The following is an 18,120-nucleotide window of genomic DNA, read 5'->3' on the forward strand; positions in this document are numbered from 1 at the left end:
TCTAGTCGAACACCGCTCATCTCTAGTCCAAATGGGACGTGTGAAGAACGGAGACCTGCTGCATCTGAAGATCGGATGGGAACTGTACGGACTTGGCAAAAAGCTGTGCAGGGAAGGTGCGGGCCCGGTAAGTATTATCAGGATCTTTATACTGTGAAATCTAATAGTGAAAAGCAGCGATCGTCACCCCACATGTGTCCATTAGACATTATCTACACTATAGGACAAACTGCTGGAGAAAGAACATGGAGTTCTGTAATACTCTATATATCCTGTGGGGGCACTGTAGGGAAATTAAGAATTTACTTCCAGGCTCCACCAGAGATTAGCACTAAATGCTTTATATCTCGGAAAGGGGACACCCTGTAGTTTGATCTGGGGACACTCCTTTATAGGTTTCTAGCTAGCTTTATGAAGACCTCCATGGATTTCTGGAGGGAAACTTATGAGTACAAGCCAGGGATTGAAGCTTGAAGAGGGCAATTTGCATATTCCAGGTGCCTTCTGGGAAAAGCGAAGAGTCTCCTTCAGCTAGAAGATCGTTGGGTACAGCCGGGACCAGCTGCTTGGAAAGCATCGCCAAGCCAGGAATTGAAGCTTGAGGAGGGCAATTTGCATATTCCAGGTGCCTTCTGGGAAAAGCGAAGAGTCTCCTTCAGCTAGAAGATCGTTGGGTACAGCCGGGACCTGCTGCTTGGAAAGCATCGCCAAACCAGGGATTGAAGCTTGAAGAGGGCAATTTGCATATTCCAGGTGCCTTCTGGGAAAAGCGAAGAGTCTCCTTCAGCTAGAAGATCGTTGGGTACAGCCGGGACCTCGTGCTTGGAAAGCATCGCCAAACCAGGGATTGAAGCTTGAAGAGGGCAATTTGCATATTCCAGGTGCCTTCTGGGAAAAGCGAAGAGTCTCCTTCAGCTAGAAGATCGTTGGGTACAGCATCGCCAAACCGCGCGCCGTCTAGGGTATCACAAGAAAGAAGACAGACATCAAGTCAGCAGGGACAAGGAGCAGCATGGCAGATGTGACAACCTACATGGTGAGCTGCAACATGTGCTACATGTTCACAGATCGACCAGAAGCTGAAACCAACTTCACCTGCCAGAAGTGTAGACTACTGGCTCTTTTAGAAGAAAAGGTGCGGGGACTGGAAGAAAGAATTGCGACATTAAAACTCATCAAGGAAAATGAAGACTTCCTGGACAGAACAGAAGCGTCACTACTGGTCACGGAAAGTGAAGGAAGCGTCAGAGAACCTCCAGAGGCAGACAAGTGGAGGCAAGTGACCAAAAGAAGCAAGAAGACCATGGAGACACCACCAACCACACAACTGAGAAACAGATTCCAAGGACTTGTGGAGGACGAAGATGGCACACCTAAGGATGAGGCACTACCAGCAAGCAAAAAAGAAAAGAGCACCCAGAAACACCCAGAAGCGACAAGAAAAAGGACAGCCAAGAAGGGAAGAAGAGTGGTGGTGGTGGGAGACTCACTACTGAGAGGAACAGAAGCAGCTATCTGCAGACCGGACATAACCGCAAGAGAAGTATGCTGCCTCCCAGGGGCGAAGATCAAGGATGTTACCGATAGGATACCGAAGCTCATCAGTTCCAAGGATGTCCACCCATTTCTTCTGATACATGTTGGCACCAATGACACGGCAAAGAAGGACCTACCGACAATCTGCAAGGACTTTGAAGCATTGGGGAAGAAAGTAAAAGAACTGGATGCGCAGGTAGTTTTTTCTTCTATCCTTCCAGTAGACGGGCATGGCGTCAGGAGATGGAACAGGATGCTTGATGTGAACAACTGGCTGAGACGATGGTGCAGACAACAAGGATTTGGATTCCTGGACCACGGTGTGAATTACCTCTATGACGGACTCCTTGCCAGAGACGGACTACACCTCAACAAACCCGGGAAACACACATTCGCCAGGAGACTCGCAACACTCATCAGGAGGGCGTTAAACTAGAAGAAGAGGGGATAGGAAGAAAAACGCCGGACACGAACATGAAACCAGAGAACATACTAATGAAAGATATGAAGTGCGACAAAGAAGGTCCAAGACAAGATACTTGGAAGGGAGGTAAGAAAATTTCTAATACAATCCACAGGGTGAAGATTGGAACAAAACAAAATCGTGTAAACTGCGTGCTAGCAAATGCCAGAAGCCTGACAAACAAGATGGATGAACTGGAAGCAGAAATATCTACAGGTAACTATGACATAGTGGGAATAACCGAGACATGGTTAGATGAAAGCTATGACTGGGCAGTTAACTTACAGGGTTACAGTCTGTTTAGAAGGGATCGAAGAAATCGGAAAGGGGGTGGAGTCTGTCTATATGTAAAGACGTGTCTAAAGCCTACAATACGGGAGGATGTATGGGAGGGAAATGAGGAGGTCGAGTCCTTATGGGTGGAGATGACGCGCCCCTGGGCCTAAGTCGCGCAGCGTTGCGCACGCGGGAGCCTACCCGGAGCCGGATCTGATAGGGGTAGTAGTCTCGTGGCGGTGACCCGGTCCGTGCCCAGGGAGTCAAGCTGAGTGGCAGTATTTAGCAGTAGATGTTAGAATGTTCGACTACGCCACCCGTTGAATGCGGCTATGAGGCCGCCGCTGCAGGGCAGACCGCTGAGGCCGGTGGTACGATTGTGCAGCATAGATGGTATAACCCCCAACGGGAGGGGTATGGCCTCAGGGCAGCCGACGTGTTTGAAGGGGGTGGCAGAATAGCATGCAGGTAGCAGGAACCACTCAGAGACGGTGCGGTGTAGTTCAGGGTCTTTACTGATGACAAAGGTAGACCCTCCCGGAGTACTGGCTAGCGATCGGGGCCTGGTCAGTCCGTGAGCAGATGGGATCTCCCCTGGCCAGGCGGAGTTGTAGGCCTCCCCAACTAATTGTACTCTTCTGGCTACCTTGCTAGAGGCGGGTAAAAGTAGCCCACGTCCCTGAGTGTACCGTGTGGTGCTCACCCGTATGGCCGGTGACTCGGGGCCTTCTGGTAGCTTCCGCTCCACGACGGCGGTGCTGGTCCCTTGCGTGTGACCGTGCCTTCGGGTTTCTTGGCCAGAGGACCTGAAATCCCCTGCCGGTCGGTTTCTGCTGCTGGGTAAGGATTAGTCCCCACAGCCTCGGACTCCGGGTCCGGTGAGAACTCTTCAATCAGGGCGAGCTCTACAGCTTCCAGCCCCTGACTCCTTTTAGCACTGCTCCCACTGAGCTCCTGATCTTTCTTTCCTATAGCTGCTCCTCTCCAGACCAGACTATGTCTCTGTCTGGGACTCTTCTTCTCCTCTTTCTCTCCTTTCTCTCCTCTCTAACCCTGCCTCAGCCCCAGTTTATATAGGGGAAGTTCTTCCCCTCCCAGGACTGGGCAGGAGGTGTGGCATGCTTAGGATTCCTGACCAGGAGAAATCCCACCTGCTCTCAGACGTAATATTGCTATTACTGTGGAAACCAGACCCCTGGGGTGCCACATTCCCCCCTAGTAAAATTTAGTACTCCGGGACTAAACATATTTTTTTAACATAACAAGTTATAAACAGAAACAGCACAATAAAGAAAAACACATTAGGATGGTCACGGCGTGTCCGCAACCGGGTGCAGTTTTTGAAGAAAACAAGGGTGTCCATTCCACCAAAGAACAGGGAGCCATAACCAGGTAGGGGTCTGTCCTGCCCCGAGTCTTTAACAGTCTTTAGTCCGTTCCTGGGTTACGCTCCAAACATATGTACAAAGGATTCCGGATAATCCATAAACGACACCTATAAAATAACTAGAAATACACAATTATTTACAAGCAACTATAAACAGGTACATACAAATAAAACAGTCTAAACACTTTAGATCCTCCAACGTACGGGCAACTGGCCTCTAGTGACCCTAGTAGACCTACGGAGCTGACTGACTGGTCCTGAGTTACAGGGTGTAGGGGCTGTCAAAGGTAAACTGGGCAGCTGTCTACGGGCTCTTTGGCTCACTAGGGGCACGGCAGGCTCACTATAAGCAGAGGGTTGATCCTCCTGGTCTGCTTGTGTGGGGTCTTCTGCCTCCTGGACCGGCTGCTCTTCCAGCTCTACCTGTTTCTCCGTAGGTACTTGAGATGCTGGTTGGAGGAAGGTGAGGACGGGTACCACAACAGCGCCATTGACTTGAGTCCAAGACCGAGGGAAGTCTCCGAGCACAGTACTGACCATATCTTCCCTTTCCTCTGCGGGTCGAGGGTCTTCCTGTTCTTCTTCAGGGTTCCGTAGCTGTTCGGGACACTTCTTCAGGTGATCTCGGGATACAATGGCTGTGGTTTCTCCTCCATCCTTACTGATTGTGCAGACTTTCGGGTTCTCATGGCTTGAGGGCAGTACGGTGTACGGGTCCTTCTCCCACTGGTCGTCCAACTTGTGGAGCCGTCTCTTCCTCTTCAAGACCTGCTCTCCAGGTACCAGGGGAACAGCGGGAGCATACTGGTTGTAAGTCTTCTCCTGTCTTTCTCTAGCTTGACAGAGACTTCGCTCCACGCTCTCCTATACTTTCCGGTACTGCTGCTGCCTCTCTGTGTCCCAGTCTGCTTCTGGTGAAGTGTCCTCGGGTGTCAGGACTCCCATATCCAGGTCAACAGGCAGCTTACCAGGTCTTGCTCTCATTAGGTAAGCCGGGGTACAGTTGGTAGAACCTACAGGGATGTGGTTGTATAGGTCCACCAGATCAGGCAGTTTCTCAGGCCACAGACTGCGTTCTTCCAGGGGCAATGTTTTCAAAAGGTCTATCACCACCTGGTTCATTTTCTCACAGAGTCCATTGGTTTGTGGATGATAGGGTGTTGTTCTTATCTTCTGGCAGCCATACAGAGTGCAGAACTCCTGGAAGACCTCCGCTTCAAAGGCAGGTCCCTGGTCCGTCAGCACCTGCTCTGGGTATCCGTGTGGACGGCAGAAGTGCTGCTGGAAGGCTCTAGCTGCTGTTTGAGCCGTTAAGTCCTTGACGGGGACGACAACCAAGAACCGGGAGTAGTGATCCACGATGGTTAACGCATAGACGTAGCCACTTCTGCTGGGGGTCAGTTTTACATGATCCAAGGCTACCAGTTCCAACGGCTGCTTGGTGACGATGGACTGCAGGGGAGTCTTCTGGCTAGCACAGTCCTTCCTTCTTAGGTTGCATGGGCCACAGTCTCTGCACCACCTCTCGATGGTTCCTCTCATGCCTACCCAGTGGAACCGCCCGCGCAGCAGGAACTCCAGCTTCTTCCATCCGAAGTGCCCAGCTCCGTTGTGGTATGCCTCCAGTACCATAGCCGCGTCTCTTCTTGGCACCACTACTTGCCAGATCAGTTCATGCGTCCGGGAGTTAACCATTCTGCGGCACAACTTCCCCTTGTAAAGGAACAGTCGACTCTTCTCAACCCACAGTTGCTTGGCCTCCTCCGGAGCGTCTGGGTCAAGGCGGGCATCTGGCTGAGTCAGCATCTCCTTCACCAGTCGGACGGCGGGGTCACTGTCTTGCGTTTCCGCCCAGTTGTAATGAGGTAAGGGGTTGAACGTAGCAGATTGCTTACCCCTTACACGGTGGGAATACTGGATAGTCCCATGACGGTGGAAGGCGGGGAGTTCAACTTCTTCCAGTTCCTCTGGATCTTCCCCTACGTCCGGTAGGTTTGGCATTCTGGACAAGGCATCCGCGTTGGTATTGGAGCGTCCTGCCCGGTATTTGATCGTAAATTCATAGTTGGACAGACGGGCCATCCATCTCTGCTCCAGGGCACCGAGTCTTGCAGTGTCCAGATGTGTCAACGGGTTGTTATCCGTGTACACGGTGAACCGGGAAGAGGCGAGGTAGTGCCTAAAGCGTTCGGTGACTGCCCACACCACTGCCAGGAACTCTAGCTTGAATGAGCTGTAATTCTCAGGGTTTCTTTCGGTGGGTCGCAGTTTTCGGCTGGCGTAAGCAATTACCCGTTCTTTCCCCTGCTGAATCTGGGACAGTACGGCTCCTAGCCCGATGTTACTTGCGTCGGTGTAGAGGATAAAGGGCTGGCTGTAATCAGGGTACGCCAGGATTTCATCCCCCGTGAGGGCCATCTTCAGCTGGCGGAAGGACTCTTCTTCCAGCTTCTCCCATCTGAAGGGCGGCTTCTGGTTCTTGGCCTTCCTGGACTGGCCTATCAGGAGGTCCTGCATAGGAGCTGCCTTTTTGGTGAAACCGGGAATAAACCTTCGGTAGTAGCCTACCAACCCGAGGAACTGCCGCACTTCCTTTACGCTGGAGGGTCTTGGCCATTCCTTAATCGCGGTGATCTTATCAGGGTCGGGAGCCACTCCGTCAGCACTCACCACGTGTCCCAGGTACTGCACCTTTGGTTTCAGGAGGTGACACTTGGAGGGTTTCACCTTTAGGCCGTAGTTTGCCAGGGCTTCGAACACTTCTGCCAGGTGTTTCAGGTGGTCCTCGTAGGTCTTGGAGTAGACGATGACATCGTCCAGGTATAACAGGACCGTCTCGAAGTTTCGGTGTCCCAGACAGCATTCCATCAATCGTTGGAAGGTTCCTGGTGCGTTGCAGAGTCCGAACGGCATGCAGGTAAACTCGCTAAGTCCCATCGGGGTGGTGAATGCAGTCTTCTCCCGGTCCGCCTCTGCTACAGGAACCTGCCAGTACCCGCTAGTGAGATCCAAAGTGGAGAAGAAGTTAGCAGATTTTAAAGCAGCCAAAGACTCCTCTATCCTTGGTAAGGGGTACGCATCTTTGTGTGTGATACGGTTGATTTTCCGGTAATCTACACACATTCTCATGGTGTTGTCCTTCTTTTTAACCAAGACTAGTGGAGCTGCCCAGGGGCTACAGCTATCCCTGATTACTCCAGCCTCCTTCATGTCTCTAAGCATCCCCTTGGCATGTTGGTAGTGTGCAGGGGGTACGGGTCGGTATCTCTCCTTTATGGGAGGATGGTCTCCCGTGGGGATGTGGTGTTCTACCCCCTTTACTTGCCCGAAGTCTAACGGGTGTTTACTAAACACTCTCTCGTACTCTTGAACCACCCGATAGACTCCCTGTTTCTGGTGTGAGGGAGTGGAGTCAGTTCCCAAATGTAGTTGCTGACACCAGTCCTCCATTGGTTTCTTAGAGCCGTTACCTTCCTCTAGGTGAGATGGAGGCAAGGGTTCCACTGACTGTACAGAATTTTGGTCGATGGTATACAATTTGGCTAGCGTGGCATACCGGGGCAGGTATACTTCCCTCTTCCCGATATTTATTATGCGAACGGGCACCCTCCCATGGCGTACATCAACCACCCCCCGTGCCGTCAAAATGGTGGGCCTACTGTCTGAGTAGACTGGTTCTACCATTGCCTGGTAATCTCTACCTCTCAGACCAATAGCTGCCCGGCACCAAATCATCATTTCACTTTTCGGGGGCATGGCAATAGGGAAAGGGTCACACATTCTCACGCTTCCTATCTCACCACCGGAGAGTTCCACCTGTTGCCGCCGCATCAGTGCCCGGATCTCTTTTTGGAGCACTCGCTGCTGGCCGGAGCTGGCGTTCTTGGCAACCTGCTGTAAAATGAAAATCACCTCTGCAAGACAATTTTCAATCACATTAGTTCCTAGAGTTATCTTTAGGTGACTCTCGCGCTTGTCAATGTCTACAATGATCAGTCCCTGTGCTGCCAGTTCGACTCTACCGATTTTAATGGTCATCTCTTTAAATCCGATCTGTGGCACGGGCTGACCATTGCTGGCAATGATACTCAAGTCGTCGTCATGGTAGCGGGTTATATCCGAGTCATTCCAGTACTGCTTGAAGAGCACGTACGGGATGGTGGTGACCTGTGACCCGGTGTCAAGTAGGGCACTCATAGGAATGCCACCCAGTACCACAGGCAAGACTGGACGTCCTCCCACGTATTTGTCACGCCAGTTCGATGGGCCTGGTGATCTTATTCCTAGGGGTTGGCCCTCTACCCCAGGTTGTGCCAGTTTAAAGGACAGTACCTTGCCATATGTCCGGGTTGATTGCAGCGGCGGCAGATGGGTTGTCCGTCCTCGTTGTATCGGTCGCTGGGTCTTCCTCTGGCCGGTGGGGTCCTCCTTGGTCGACGCCACGGGATGTCCTCCGGTCCGGATGCCAGCTGGATCTTCCCTGGAGCAGAAACCTATAAAGACTGCACAGTTCGGGTTAGCGCAGCAACGCTTTTAGCTAGCTCTTGGACCTGATGGTGCAGGTCTGGAGCCGGGTCTTTGTTCAAAGCCTGCGCGTCAGCTCCCACAGGCCCTGCCGACAAGGGCGCCGCCTCCTGGTGGTAAGCGGTAGTAGGGCGCCTGTGGGTCACCACGCCACCCGGTGCCGGTTCTCGGAGCACCCGGATGGCTCTGTCCTTGAACTGTGCAAAGTCCAGATGAGGATCCTGTAAGGCCATTGCCCGCAACTGGGTTCGGTGGGCATTGCAATATAGTCCCTCTATAAATTGTTCGGTCAACAGCCTGTCCTCGTTTCCCACGCCGTCAGGGTCGGTCTGCTTAATGGCTCTCAGGGCCTCTTGTAGGTTTAGTGCATAGTCCCTTATATTCCCATGTGCTCGCTGTTTGCACCCGTAGAATCTAAGCTTAATCTCGGCTGAGGTGTGGGTATCAAAGGTGTCCTTCAGCCGGGTTAATATCCCTGCGACAGTCCTCCTCCCAGGTGGCCAGGAATTTACCTCCCTTTGGGCTGCCCCGGTTAGTTGGGCCACCAGGATGCTCACTTTTTGCTCTTCTGTGAGGGGGTACACCTGGAAGAGGCTATCCAGCTTTTCTCTAAAGTCATGCAGGGTATGTGACTCCCCTGAGTACTGGGGTAGCCAAGCTGCTCCCGGGATATAGGGCATGGTGAAAGGCATGACCGCAGCAGCGGCGGCGCTGGCGGTGGCTGTGGCAGTGAAGTTCTCCTCCGTATCCGACATCCTCCTCCCCCCTAGTGGACCGTGGCCTACCTTGCGATGATCCTCTTCCGTAGGCCGCGGCTCCGCAGTGGATCGTCAGGGTTGAGGACCTTCCGTCGCGCTCCTGTGACGTCGGCGTCTGCTGGGCTCCTTCCAGGACCCTACGCAACGTCCTGACGTGAGGCGGGGCATCAGTTCTCGCGCGCTTTCAGAGTCCACGCCCCTCTTCTTCCCGCGCGGCGTCTTCAAGATGGCGTCCAACGGCGGGAAAACTCCACGGATGGCGGGAAGAAGGCAGAAGATGGCGCCGGATGGCGGGAAAACTTCACGGATGGCGGGAAGAAGGCAGAAGATGGCGCCGGATGGCGGGAATCTTCACCACAGGTAAGTTTAACAGTCTTCTTTCAGGCACGCAGTACCCGGTGGTTGCGGGCACGGAATCCTGCCGACTACGCCAAAGTTGACGTGCCCCTGGGCCTAAGTCGCGCAGCGTTGCGCACGCGGGAGCCTACCCGGAGCCGGATCTGATAGGGGTAGTAGTCTCGTGGCGGTGACCCGGTCCGTGCCCAGGGAGTCAAGCTGAGTGGCAGTATTTAGCAGTAGATGTTAGAATGTTCGACTATGCCACCCGTTGAATGCGGCTATGAGGCCGCCGCTGCAGGGCAGACCGCTGAGGCCGGTGGTACGATTGTGCAGCGTAGATGGTATAACCCCCAATGGGAGGGGTATGGCCTCAGGGCAGCCGACGTGTTTGAAGGGGGTAGCAGAATAGCATGCAGGTAGCAGGAACCACTCAGAGACGGTGCGGTGTAGTTCAGGGTCTTTACTGATGACAAAGGTAGACCCTCCCGGAGTACTGGCTAGCGATCGGGGCCTGGTCAGTCCGTGAGCAGATGGGATCTCCCCTGGCCAGGCGGAGTTGTAGGCCTCCCCAACTAATTGTACTCTTCTGGCTACCTTGCTAGAGGCGGGTAAAAGTAGCCCACGTCCCTGAGTGTACCGTGTGGTGCTCACCCGTATGGCCGGTGACTCGGGGCCTTCTGGTAGCTTCCGCTCCACGACGGCGGTGCTGGTCCCTTGCGTGTGACCGTGCCTTCGGGTTTCTTGGCCAGAGGACCTGAAATCCCCTGCCGGTCGGTTTCTGCTGCTGGGTAAGGATTAGTCCCCACAGCCTCGGACTCCGGGTCCGGTGAGAATTCTTCAATCAGGGCGAGCTCTACAGCTTCCAGCCCCTGACTCCTTTTAGCACTGCTCCCACTGAGCTCCTGATCTTTCTTTCCTATAGCTGCTCCTCTCCAGACCAGACTATGTCTCTGTCTGGGACTCTTCTTCTCCTCTTTCTCTCCTTTCTCTCCTCTCTAACCCTGCCTCAGCCCCAGTTTATATAGGGGAAGTTCTTCCCCTCCCAGGACTGGGCAGGAGGTGTGGCATGCTTAGGATTCCTGACCAGGAGACCTCCCACCTGCTCTCAGACGTAATATTGCTATTACTGTGGAAACCAGACCCCTGGGGTGCCACAGAGATACATGGGGCGAAAAACAATAATAAAATTATCATAGGAGTCTGTTATAAACCACCAAATATAGCAGAAGCCACGGAAAGTCTATTAATGAGACAAATAATAATAGGAGCAAAAAATAACGAGGTGATTATTATGGGGGACTTCAACTACCCCGATATTGACTGGGAGACCGAAAGCTGTAGATCTCAGAAAGGAAACAGGTTTCTGTCAATTATCAAAGACAATTATTTGTCACAACTTGTGCAGGAACCAACTAGAGGGACGGCCCTTTTAGACTTAATATTAACTAACAGGCCAGACAGAATAACTGAGGTGCAGGTCGGGCGGCACCTGGGAAATAGTGACCACAACATTATACAATTCCACATGTGCTTTAGTAGGTGCCCAGCAAGGGAGTCACAAAAACACTGAACTTCAGCTAAGAGATGCCCTTCACCTTATAGACTGGGATAGTATCTTCAGTAATAGGAGCACGGATAGAAAATGGGAAATTTTCAAAACAGTCCTACATAGTCACTGTAGAAGGTACATACCTTATGGGAATAAAAGGGCTAGGAATAGGAGGAAGCCAATGTGGCTAAATAAGGAAGTCAAGAGGGCAATGAAAAACAAAAAAAGGGCTTTCGGTAAACTTTAACAAGAAGGCAGCGAGGAAGCGCTAATATCTTATAGGGAAAAAAACAAAATCTGTAAGAAACAAATAAGAATAGCAAAAGAGGAGACAGAGAGACTAATTGCCAAGGAAAGTAAAACGAATCCCAAACTGTTCTTTAACTATATAAACAGTAAAAGGATTAAAACTGATGGAGTTGGCCCATTGAAAAATACCCTGGGTAAAATCATAGAGGGCGATGAGGGTAAAGCAAACCTACTCAATAGCTTCTTCTCCACTGTTTTCACAAAAGAAAACAATTTATCGGAGGAAATGCAGAGTGATAAAGTAAACCCTCCGCTAAATATCACCCACCTAACCCAGGAGGAAGTTCAGAAACGCCTAAATAATATCAGAATAAACAAGTCACCAGGCCCAGATGACATACACCCCCGGGTACTAAAAGAATTAAGTAATGTGATAGACAGGCCGCTGTATCTTATACTCAAGCACTCTTTATGGACAGGGACTGTCCCACTAGACTGGCGCCAAGCAAATGTGGTACCAATATTCAAAAAGGGGTCTAAAAGTGACCCTGGGAACTATAGACCAGTAAGCTTAACGTCTGTTGTGATCTAGTGGAAGGGTTGCATAGTAAAATAGCAATATTTGCAGATGATACTAAACTTTGTAAAGTAGTTAATACAGATGAGGACAGGGCACAGCTACAGGAGGATTTAGATAAATTGGGGAGTTGGGCCAAAAAATGGCAAATGGGGTTCAATGCCGATAAATGTAAGGTCATGCACATGGGAAAGAAAAACAGCAGTCACCCATACATATTAAATGGGAAAACGTTGGGGAAATCTGACATGGAGAAGGACCTGGGCGTCTTGGTTAATAGCAAATTAAATTGGAGTGCCCAGTGTCAGGCAGCAGCTGCGAAGGCAAATAGAGTCATGGCATGCATCAGAAGAGGAATAGGGGCATATGATGAGAACATTGTTCTTCCTCTGTATAAAGCGCTGGTAAGGCCGCACTTAGAATATTGTGCACAGTTCTGGGCTCCGGTGCTCAGGAAAGACATATTGGAGCTAGAGAGGGTACAAAGGAGGGCGACTAAGGTAATAAAGGGAATGGAGGGACTAGAATACCCAGAGAGGTTGGCAAAATTAGGCCTATTTACATTGGAAAAGAGAAGGCTTAGGGGAGACCTCATAAACATGTATAAATACATCAGGGGGCAGTACAGAGATCTCTCCCATGACCTGTTTATACCAAGGATGGTGACAAAGATGAGGGGGCACACTATGCGTCTGGAGGAAAGGAGGTTCCTGCACCAGCATAGAAGGGGATTCTTTACGGTCAGAGCCGTGAGACTCTGGAACTCTCTGGGAGAGGAAGTGGTGATGTCCAACTCACTTAATGAGTTCAAGAGAGGCCTGGACGCCTTTCTTGAGAACAATAAAATTACATCTTATGCTTAGTTAATTAATCCAGGGACTTAATCTGACTGCCAGATTGGTGTCGGGAAGTGAATTTTTCCTCACTGATGTAAATTGGCCTATACCGCATGTTTTTTTTTTTGCCTTCCCCTGGATCAACGCTGCGGAATAGCTGCAGTGCACAAGAAATAGGCTGAACTGGACGGACGCTTGTCTTTTTTCGGCCTTATAAACTATGTAACTATGTAACTATGTAACGGCGTGGATGGGGTTGACTCCTTGAGTAGAAAAGTTGTATTTTCATTTTTTTATCAGAGGATCACATACCAGTATAATAATGTCATCTCTTGAGCTTTCGGCTCCGTTAATTGCTCGTGTTCACCCCGGTGTAGCACAAAGCATATTTCCTGCCGTCCCTTCACTTCATTCCTTTTTCTCTATCTGTTCAGCTAATAATAACTCAGAAATGTTTGGGAAGTGGCACAGTCTGACATCAGTCAGGGGCCACGACGGCTTCAAGAATCTCGGAAAAAAAAATTTGCATTGGAATCGATTTTACAGAACAGACTTACAATTTAGCTCCAGGAGGTTAATTAACATATCATCTACTAAAAAACCCTGCCGCCATTGCCATAATCTGCAGTAATTATATCAACTCCATATTATGGCCGTCCAATTGCTACAGAAAAGGCCAAAATGAATCCAAAACAAAGGCTTTTTCTTTCCTTGAAGCTCATCTGTCTGTGACTCCAGCATATGTTATAGCCATCTATCTAGGGTATCATGTACATAATAAGGATTCATATACTCTTTCTTTCTTTCTTTCTTTCTTTCTTTCTTCATTCCTTCTTTACATTCTTTCTTCTACCTTTCTCCTTTTCCTTCCTTTCTTCCTTCCCTTTCTCTTTCCTTCACTCCTTCATTCCTTCCCATTCTGCCTTCCTCCTTCTCTTTACTTCTACCTCATTTTCTTACCTTCTACCTTCCTTCCCTTCATTTCTTTCTGCCCTCTTCCTTCTACTCATTCCTTCTCCCTTCCCTCCATCCTTCCATCCCCCTTTCCTTCCATCCTGCTTCCTTTCTTACTTCTTTCCTTCCCTTCTTCCTTCTGTCACTTTCATTCCTTCCCTATTTTCTTTCCTACTTTTTTCATTCTTCCCTTCTCTTTCTCCTTTTTTCTGTTCTTCATTCCTTCCTTTCATTCCTTCTCTTCTCCCTCTATCCCTTCTTCCTTACTTCCCTACTTTTTCTTTTTTTCGCTCCAGTTTCTTTCATTTCTCCTTCTCTCCTTCATTCTTTACATTCTTTCTTCCTGTGTTCCTTACATCTTTCATTCTTTTCTTCCTTCCATGCCTTTTTCCTTCTTTCATTTTCAGCCTGTCTGTAAGAGCATCACCCAGTCTGGCTGGTGCATGGTCAAACCTCCGCTCCATTAATTGCCTATGGGAAATAGCTCTGTACTCTTCTTTCTCCAGCAGTCCCATATGGACACTCTCCGGCTGTCCTCCCAGTGGATGGGAGTTCGGACATGTGAACCTCCGCTTCATTCCAGATGGGGTTCTGCAAAGCCCAAGTTCCAGAGCCCTTTTCTCGGGATCAGTGTAGATTCCAGGGGTCAGACCCCAGCGATCAATAAGATATCCCCTACCCTAAGGATGGAGTATAAAATACTATCTTCGGAATAAAAGCTTGGGTTTTTTTCATCTTATTTTTTGGGGGCCATAAATATTCTGTAGGTAAGGCAGTTACTTCTGTGAACCCCTACTATAAGGAAAACATGGCTTCCCTGGCTGAATGAGAAGGTGGAAGTCAATGACAGGTCACTGCTGCTTGCACTGCCATCACAACAGGTTGATCAGGGTTCTGTGGACCACTGCTGCCCCTAGTGGTGGAAGAAGGAAGTGAAGATTTTTACAATTGTTTAGGAGAAATGCCAGTTTGCACTAAAGAAAAAGATCATTACAGCTTTATAAAATGCACTAGGAAAGAGATCTAAGTATCTTTGCTATATATTTTACAGGCGTTGATAGAAAAACAGAATTCTGTTGTAAAGAAACAGATCGTTACAGCCTTTTAAAGTGCATTAGTAAAATATCATTCTGCTATATGCAGAGCTCCCTCTAGTGATGGAAACGGTCAGCCAAGATTTTACAATTGTCAAAGCAGTAACAGAGCTCCCCCTAGTGGTGGAAACAGACAACTGAAATATTTATTATTGCCTACTGGAGAATCGAGAGATGGCGTTTTGCACTGAACAAACAGAGTTAGAACCTTAAAATTGTAGTTGAAAAAAAGCTCCAGATCATATATTCTACTGTATACACAGCTCCCCCTAATGTTGGAAACTTGCTGCCAAGACTTTTTTTCAATTGTCTGTGGGGAAAGGATCCTTGGACTAAAGAAAGAACAGTGCATTACTGCCTTATGAAGTGCATTAAGAAAAAGCTCCAAATCATTTATGCAACTGTACATTGAGCACCCCCTAGTGGTGGAAAGAGATAACCAAGATTCTTACAATTGTATTAAAAAAAAGCTCCAACTCATTTATGCAACTGTACATTGAGCACCTCCTAGTGGTGGAAAGAGATAACCAAGTTTCTTAAAATTGTATTAAAAAAAAAAAGCTCCAACTCATTTGTACTGTTGCTTTCAGAGCTCCGAACGAAACAAGAATCTAAATTTTCGTTACATTTTCCATGAGATTGGGCACCATGAACGAAAAAGAAAAAAAACTCACCAGATAATTAAAGCTTTATAGCCTGGATTAGGAAAATGCTCCAAAATATTATGCTGATGTATATTAAGATTTCCCTGGTGGGGGAAACAGACAACATTTTTACAACTATCTATGGGGCATGGTGCTCTGCAGTAAAGAAAGTGCATTAGAGCCTTAGGAAGTGTATTAGGAAAAAGCTCCAGACAAGTTGTGCTGTTGTATATGGAGCTCTATCTAGAGGTAGAAACAGGCAGCAAAGATGTTATTATAAATTATAAATATACAGTTATATGAAAAAGTTTGGGCACCCCTATTAATCTTAAGCTTATTGTTTTATAAAAATTGGTGTTTTTGCAACAGCTATTTCAGTTTGATCTATGTAATAACTGTTGGACACAGTAATGTTTCTGCCTTGAAATGAGGTTTATTGTACTAACAGAAAATGTGCAATCTGCATTCAAACAAAATTTGACAGGTGCATAAGTATGGGCACCTCACCAGAAAAGTGACATTAATATTTAGTAGATCCTCCTTTTGCAAAAATAACAGCCTCTAGTCGCTTCCTGTAGCTTTTAATGAGTTCCTGGATCCTGGATGAAGGTATTTTTGACCATTCCTCTTTACAAAACAATTCCAGTTCAGTTAAGTTTGATGGTCGCCGAGCATGGACAGCCCTCTTCAAATGATCCCACAGATCTTCAATGATATTCAGGTCTGGGGACTGGGATGGCCATTCCAGAACATTGTAGTTGTTCCTCTGCATGAATGCCTGAGTAGATTTGGAGCGGTGTTTTGGATCATTGTCTTGCTGAAAGGTCCATCCACTTTGTAACTTCATATTTATCACTGATTCTTGAACATTAGTGTCAAGAATCTGCTGATACTGAGTGGAATCCATGCGTCCCTCAACTTTAACAAGATTCCCGGTGCCGGCATTGGCCACACAGCCCCAAAGCATGATGGAACCTCCACCAAATTTTACTGTGGGTAGCAAGTGTTTTTCTTGGAATGCTGTGTTTTTTTGCCGCCATGCATAACGCCTTTTTGTATGACCAAACAACTCAATCTTGGTTTCATCAGTCCACAGGACCTTCTTCCAAAAAGAAATTGGCTTCTCCAAATGTGCTTTTCCATACCTCAGCCGACTCTGTTTGTGGCGTGCTTGCAGAAACGGCTTCTTTCGTATCACTCTCCCATACAGCTTCTCCTTGTGCAAAGTGCGTTGTATAGTTGACCGATGCACAGTGACACCATCTGCAGCAAGTTGATGCAGCAGTTCTCTGGAGGTGGTCTGAGGATTGTCCTTGACTGATCTCACCATTCTTCTTCTCTGCCTTTCTGATGTTTTTCTTGGCCTGCCACTTCTGGCCTTAACAAGAACTGTCCCTGTGTTCTTCCATTGCCTTACTATGTTCCTCACAGTGGAAACTGACAGGTTAAATTTCTGAGACAGCTTTTTGTATCCTTCCCCTGAACAACTATGTTGAATAATCTTTGTTTTCAGATCATTTGACAGTTGTTTGGAGGAGCCCATGATGCCACTCTTCAGAGGAGATTCAAACAGGAGAACAACTTGCAAGTGGCCACTTTAAGTAGCTTTTCTCATGATTGCATACACCTGGCTATAAAGTTCAAAGTTCAATGAGGTTACAAAACCAAAAAAAGTGCTTTAGTAAGTCAGTAAAAAGTAGGTAGGAGTATTTAAAACAAGAAAATGATAAGGGTGCCCATACTTATGCACCTGTCAAATTTTGTTTGAATGCAGATTGCACATTTTCTGTTAGTACAATAAACCTCATTTCAAGGCAGAAACATTACTGTGTCCAACAGTTATTACATATATCAAACTGAAATAGCTGTTGCAAAAACACCAATTTTTATAAAACATTAAGCTTAAGATTAATAGGGGTGCCCAAACTTTTTCATATAACTGTAATTGCCTTATAAAGTTTATCAGGAAAAAGCTCCAAATCAATTGTGCAGCTGTACACAAAGCTCTCCTTAGCTGTAGAAAGAGATAACTAAGATTCTTACAATTGTTTATGGGAGAATCAAATGAAATCGAGAAAAAAATGCAGTAGGCTTCATAGAGTGTATTAGAAAAAAAGCTCCAATTCGGTTGTACACAGAACTCCCCCTACTGGAGGAAACAGGAATCTACGATTTTTTTTTTAATATTGTCTATGGTTGAATGGCCATAAAAAAAAGCCAGATTATTTAGACTTCATAGATTAGATTAGGAAAAGGCTCCAAAACATTATGCCAACGTATACCAAGATTACCCTGATGATGGAAACAGGCAGCCAATATTCTTACAATTGTCTGTGGGGGGAATGGTGCTCTGTGGAATGAGCGCACTGGAGCATTATCATGATGTGTATTAGGAAAAAGCTCCAAATCATTACGAAGCTGTATACAGAACTCGCCTGACCAGAGAAAACAGTCACCCAAGATTAACAATTTGTCGATGGGGGAATGTCATTCTGTACTAAAGAAACAGATCATTAGAGGCTTACACAGAATCATGAAAAAGCTCCAAATCCTTTATTCTGCTTTATAAAGAGCTCCCCCTAGTGGTGGAAACCGTTAACCAAGATTTTTATGATTGTACATAGAGGAACAAAGAAATGGCTATGTGCTATAAAAATATAGAGCATTAAAGCCTTTTAAAGTGTTTTAGGAAAAAGCTCCACATCCTTTATACTTCTGTGTACAGAGCTCCACCTAGTGGTGGGAACAGAAAGGCACATTTTTTATTTTTTTCATAATTGTCCATGGGGGAATGGCAATAAAGTAACTGATTATTAGAGGCTTTTAAAGTGTATTAGGAAAAAAGCTCCAAATCCTTTATGCTCCTGTATACAGAGCTCCCCCTAGTGGTGGAAACAGACAACCAAGATTTTTATAATTGTCCATGAAGGAACA

Source organism: Phyllobates terribilis, unplaced genomic scaffold (assembly GCF_046119375.1).
Source record: "Phyllobates terribilis strain yellow unplaced genomic scaffold, ASM4611937v1 Scaffold_4__5_contigs__length_816908805, whole genome shotgun sequence".
NCBI classification, from domain to species: Eukaryota; Metazoa; Chordata; class Amphibia; order Anura; family Dendrobatidae; genus Phyllobates; species Phyllobates terribilis.